The 5,812-nt window shown below is 40.5% G+C and overlaps 1 protein-coding gene across 1 annotated transcript in view; it reads left to right on the top strand.

Moving 5' to 3' along the window:
- DTWD2 (DTW domain containing 2) overlaps positions 1-5,812 on the top strand; it is a gene marked incomplete at its 5' end in the record, with an annotated part of 73,504 nt that overhangs the window by 1,709 nt on the left and 65,983 nt on the right. The window lies entirely within an intron of this gene.

Below are 5,812 nucleotides of genomic sequence, written 5' to 3'. Positions count from 1 at the left end.
CAAAAGAAGAAATATTACTTTGCTAACAAAGGTCCGTCTAGTAAAGGCTATGGTTTTTCCAGTGGTCATGTATGGATGTGAGAGTTGGACTGTGAAGAAAGCTGAGAGCTGAAGAATTGATGCTTTTGAACTGTGGTGTTGGAGAAGTCTTGGAGAGTTCCTTGGATTGCAAGGAGATCCAACCAGTCCATCCTAAAGATCAGTCCTGGGTGTTCATTGGAAGGACTGATGCTAAAGCTGAAACTCCAGTACTTTGGCCACCTCATGCGAAGAGTTGACTCATTGGAAAAGACCCTGATGCTGGGAGGGATTTGGGGGGTAGGAGGAGAAGGGGATGACAGAGGATGAAATGGCTGGATGGCATCACCGACTCCATGGACATGAGTTTGAGTAAACTCCGGGAGCTGGTGATCGACAGGGAGGCCTGGCGTGCTTGGATTCATGGGGTCACAAAGAGTGGGACACGACTGAGTGACTGAACTGAACTGAATGTACTTTCACGATTGTGAGGACTGTTCTCCCTGCTTGCTTGAATCTCATGTTATACAGATGTACCATTTTTTAAAATAAACTTTCTTTTCTGTTGTAATGTTAACATAGGCTTTAAGAAATGTGTATTTATTTTTATTATATTTGGCTATTCAGGGTCTTAGTTGCAGCACGAGGAATCTTTGATCTTTGTTGTGGCATATGTTATCTTTAGTTGTGGCATGCAAACTCTTAATTGTGACATGTGGGATCTAGTTCCCTGACCAGGGGTTGAACCTGGGCTCCCTGCATTGTGAGTGGGTAATCTTTGCCACTGGACCACCAGGGAAGTCCCACCATTAACCTTAATGGAATGAAAGCTAATGGAGCCTTTCAATTTTTACTGGACCTCTTGGGAGAATTCTACAATTGAAATAATCCTTGAAACATTCTTTCTTTCATTTCTCTGTGATTTATCTGACTTTTCTATCCTAGTCTTCTTTGCCTGTTCTATTCAAAGTGTCAGTGTTGGGCCACCTCAAGGTCTTTTGTCTAGATTCTCTTGTTCTAATCCCATACACTTCCCACAGATGATGTTACCATTTTTCATGTAGAGGTTGTCACCTCTACATTGGTCTCTCTACATCAGACTCTTCTCTGGAGTAAGAGATGAATGTCTTCATTTAATCATTGTGTATGGAGTACTTTGCTAATTACTGTTAATACGGTTGGAGGCTTTATCCATATAGACTGTTTAGTTTGTTGTTGGTTACAGATGATAAACCAGTAAAAAAGCAACCAAATATGTAATTACAGGTTGAAAAAAAACACAAAAGAACAGCAATGAAGGAGAGAAGTAGGATGCTGTAATAGAAAATAGCAGGATGGTGTCAGGAAAGATTTCTGAAGAAACTGGAGCCTATTATACAGAGTGAAGTAAGCCAGAAAGAAAAATACCAATACAGTATACTAACACATATATATGGAATTTAGAAAGATGGCAACAATAACCCAGTATACGAGACAGCAAAAGAGACACTGATGTATAGAACAGTCCTTTGGACTCTGTGGGAGAGGGAGAGGGTGGGATGATTTGGGAGAATGGCATTGAAACATGTATAATATCATATATGAAACGAGTCGCCAGTCCAGGTTCGATGCATGATACTGGATGCTTGGGGCTGGTGCACTGGGATGATCCAGAGGGATGGTATGGGGAGGGAGGAGGGTTCAGGATGGGAAACACATGTATACCTGTGGTGGCATAAATAAATGGCAAAACCAATGCAATATTGGAAAGTTAAAAAATAAAATTTAAAAAAAAAAAGAAAAAAGTGACACTGGTGAAGCACAAAAAAAAAGAAAGAAAGAAAGAAAGAAAGATAGATAAGACTGATTCAGCCAAGAGAAAAGTATTTCAAGAAGGGGAACAGAAAGACAGACTGGTTGCTTTTCTTTACCATTTGACCTTTTCCCAGGGCTGAATCAAAAGACCTCGGAGTCAGAATCTTGAGTGTAAGGGTCTTTTTATATTTTCTGACTGTATATGTGTAGTAGATATTCCGTAGACCTTTGACAAAGGTGAGTAGTTTGTATCTAGAAGAGACTGTTTGGAAGAGAGGGTATGTGAATACAATTTATTTAAATAAGTTGTCTAAAGTTGTTAGATGATAACACTTAAAAATGTGGCTAAGAGGTCTACTAGAACGCTGAAAGAAAAATGTTTCAAATATAAATCCAGAGCTAAATTATGCTAGCTTTATCATATAGTTTTTAGTTTACTCAGAACTGCTAGTTGAAATAGTTTAAAAATTAGTCTTCTGTGGTTAGCAAAATTTTATAATGTTTCTGATCGGTTTCTTCTTGCCCCATTATAGGCTTTGTGTTTTAAAGCACTTTTAGATTGATAACAAACTTGAGAGGAAGGTACAGAGCTTTCCCATATGGCCTCTGCCCCCTCCATCCCCCCACCACATGCATAGCTTCTCAGTTATCAACATCCCCTACCAGAGTGGTACGTTTGTTACAATTGATGGACTCGGGTGACACATCATTATCACTTAAAAGTCCATAGTTTAGATTAGGGTTCACTGTTGGCGTTGTACATACTTGAAGTTTGGACAAATTTGTAATAACATTTATCTGCTATTATAGTTTCATGCAGAGTGTTTTCACTGCCTTAAAAATCCTCTTGGCTCTGCCTTTTCATTCCTCTCTACCCTCTAACCTGATCTACTGTTTAAAAAATGTACTGGATTTTAGCTTGTTTTCAGTTTTATTTAGTTAATATTTGAGAATTGTAATTCACTGTCACATTTCTGTGTTTTGCTTTTTCTGGTGACATTTTCTACCTTTTAAAGACTCTTCTTCCCTTGACATGTTATGCATTTTGTTTAATTGGTTAGGATACAGTTCTAGAAATAGAATATTTAGGTGTTACCAATAAAATATAAACTAATTTATAGCTCTTTATATTTTATTTCATTAGGCTGTTAGGGTCTCAACTAGTTGCCTGAGTGAACTTCTTTACTGTTATGCTTATAATAGTTTTTAAAATTGAAATGCATTTTTAGGTTTGAGTGATCAGTACGTCACAATTATTTGGCCCTTTTTTAATACTTAAAACACTATTCACTTAAATACATTACTATACTTGTCACTGCCTAAAGAATTCTAGGGAGAAGGCAATGGCACCCCACTCCAGTACTCTTGCCTGGAAAATCCCATGGATGGAGGAGCCTGGTAGGCTGCAGTCCATGGGGTTGCGAAGGGTTGGACACAACTGAGCGACTTCACTTTCACTTTTTACTTTCATGCATTGGAGAAGGAAATGGCAGCCCACTCCAGTGTTCTTGCCTGGAGAATCCCAGGGACGGGGGAGCCTGGTGGGCTGCCGTCTATGGGGTCGCACAGAGTCAGACACGACTGAAACGGCTTAGCAGCAGCAACAGCAAAGAGTTCTAGAGATTGGTTTTGTTCCGGAAGTGTAGACTCAATTTAAATTCTCAGCAGAATCTTGCTTGTTAGAAATAGAGCATATCTTAAATGTTGGGGCCAGTGTGAGGAAAGCAGGAGAGACTCCATCTTGAGGCCTGTCATCCGTCGTAAGGATAGGATGTAAACTGGGCCTGAACTCTGCCCAAGAGTGAGGAAACCGTTGCTAATGGAAACCAGGTCTCCTGGAGACTTCCCTCCTTAAAGATGGCAAATGGAGATTGTAGTTGAGGTCAGGCTGCCCCTGTTAGATTAACCAAGGAGACATACCCCCTTGATGTATAACCATTGTCCCCCCTCCCCCTTAACTTTAATTGTTTGTTCTCTGAGCACCTACTTGTTATAAAACTCAGTCATATACAACAAGGAAGTTGCTAACATGTAACCAGTCATTTGGGGGTGGGGTATAAAAATGGGCCTCTCAGAAACATCAGGGTCCTTGTTGGGAACTGATTCCTCTTGGACCCGCTGGCATAATAAGCTGTACTCCACTGTCTTGAGCGTCTTCTGAGGTGTGTTTTGCGACTCTGGATTCCACAACAAAATATGAATGAAATATCTTTCAAAAGATCTGTACTAGTTTGGTATTGCAAGTTACAAATTTTGTAAAAAGTATGTCCCTGTTAAAAGAAACAGCATGTACAGGAGTATACTGTATCTGTACAGTGTATTTGGAGAGCTTGGCAGAAAGGAAGGAGAGGTGAGGCTGCAGAGGTTGATGGTGGTTCTGTTGGGAAGGGCCAAATAAGCTGTGTTAGGAAGTTAGAATTCCTGGTGGACTGCAGTCCATGGGGTTGCAGAGAGTAGGACATGACTGAGCGTCTAACCACTTTCACTTTTCTAATCTTCTTCTTTGGCTTAGCAGATAAAGAATCTGCCTGCAATCCAGGAGATATGAGTTGGATCCCGGGGTCACGAAGATCTGCTGGAGAAGGAAATGGCAGCCCATTCCAGTATTCTTGCCTGAAAAATCCCATGGACAGAGGAACTTGGTGGACTATAATATAGTCCATGGGGTTGAAAAGAGTCAGACATGACTGAGGGACTAAGCAGCAGCAGGAAGTTTGAGCCTAAAGCACTAGAGCCCGACAAAATAGCCACTGAAGTTTTTTTTTTTTGAATAAAGGTGTCAATTTGACTTCTGTGGGTGGCTTTTAGCTATCATAATTTATGCTCTGTTTTATTAAGAAAAATGCAAACTGAATAGTGATACAGTGGTAAAGGCTTGCCTGGGAAGAGTTAGAGCCTCATTATAGTAAAGATGCCAAACATCTTAATTATATTTTTATGTCTTCTGTGGATATTCCTGCCTGAGGACAAGAGTTGGAAATCACTTGCAAATCATTGGTCATAAAAATAAGTACAGAGAATTTTTTAATGTGTCTGAGGGAGGAAGACAGCAGGGACAACATATACATAAACTGACACAGATAGGCCCTGAGACATAATTTTTCTCTCTCCAGTGCTTTTTTCTTTCAAAAGTACAAAGTTGTAAGGATTGTGTGAAACCACATCAATATAAATAGCACCCATTTATTAGATACTGGTCATTAGCAGGTTATCCACTGAGATGAGGTGTTTTATATTTGTTATTTTATTTATGTGCCATAACAGCCTTCTGGAGTTGATGATATCATTAGCTTTTAAAGGATGAAAAGGTGGAGGTAACAATCAGGCAGCAGAGCAGGGTTTCTGGCTCCAGTCTGCTTGGCTCCCAAGCTCCTGCAAGGGCTTGACTCTTTGCTGTACCCTCCACGCTTGCTGAAGAAGCCTTATTCTTTTGATTGCGGAGTGGATGTAGTCACTAGTTGAAGTGGAGCTATTAAAGCTGCAGGAGTAGCTCTGTTTTCATACTTTTTAAGCTGAAGTATGTTTCAATTCAGTTGCTTATTCATGTCTGAGCCTTTGTGACCCCATGGACTACAGCACCTCAGGCTTCTCTGTCCATTACCAGTTCCGGAAGCTTGCTCATGTCCATGATGATGCCATCCAAACATCTCATTCTCTGTTGTCCCCTTCTTCTCCTGCCTTCAATCTTTCCCAGCTTCAGGGTCTTTTCCAGTGAGTCAGTTCTTCACATCAGGTGGCCAAAGTATTGGAGTTTCAGCTTTAGCATCAGTCCTGCCAATGAACTGATCTCTTTTAGGATTGACTGGCTTGATCTCCTGGCAGTCCAAGTGACTCTCAAGAGTCTTCTCCAACACCACAGTTCAAAAGCATCAATTCTTTGGTGCTCAGCTTTCTTTATGGTCTAACCGTCACAGAAAAGAAAATTAGATACCAAGTGAATTAGAGATACCAAGGGAACATTTCATGCAAAGATGGGCACAATAAAGGACAGAAACGGTAT

The sequence above is a fragment of the Bison bison genome, unplaced genomic scaffold, assembly GCF_000754665.1.
Source record: "Bison bison bison isolate TAMUID 2011002044 unplaced genomic scaffold, Bison_UMD1.0 scf7180017864238, whole genome shotgun sequence".
In the NCBI taxonomy this organism is placed as follows: Eukaryota; Metazoa; Chordata; class Mammalia; order Artiodactyla; family Bovidae; genus Bison; species Bison bison.
Note: the sequence above shows the minus strand (reverse complement) of the source record. Positions and strands in the feature narration are given on the sequence as shown.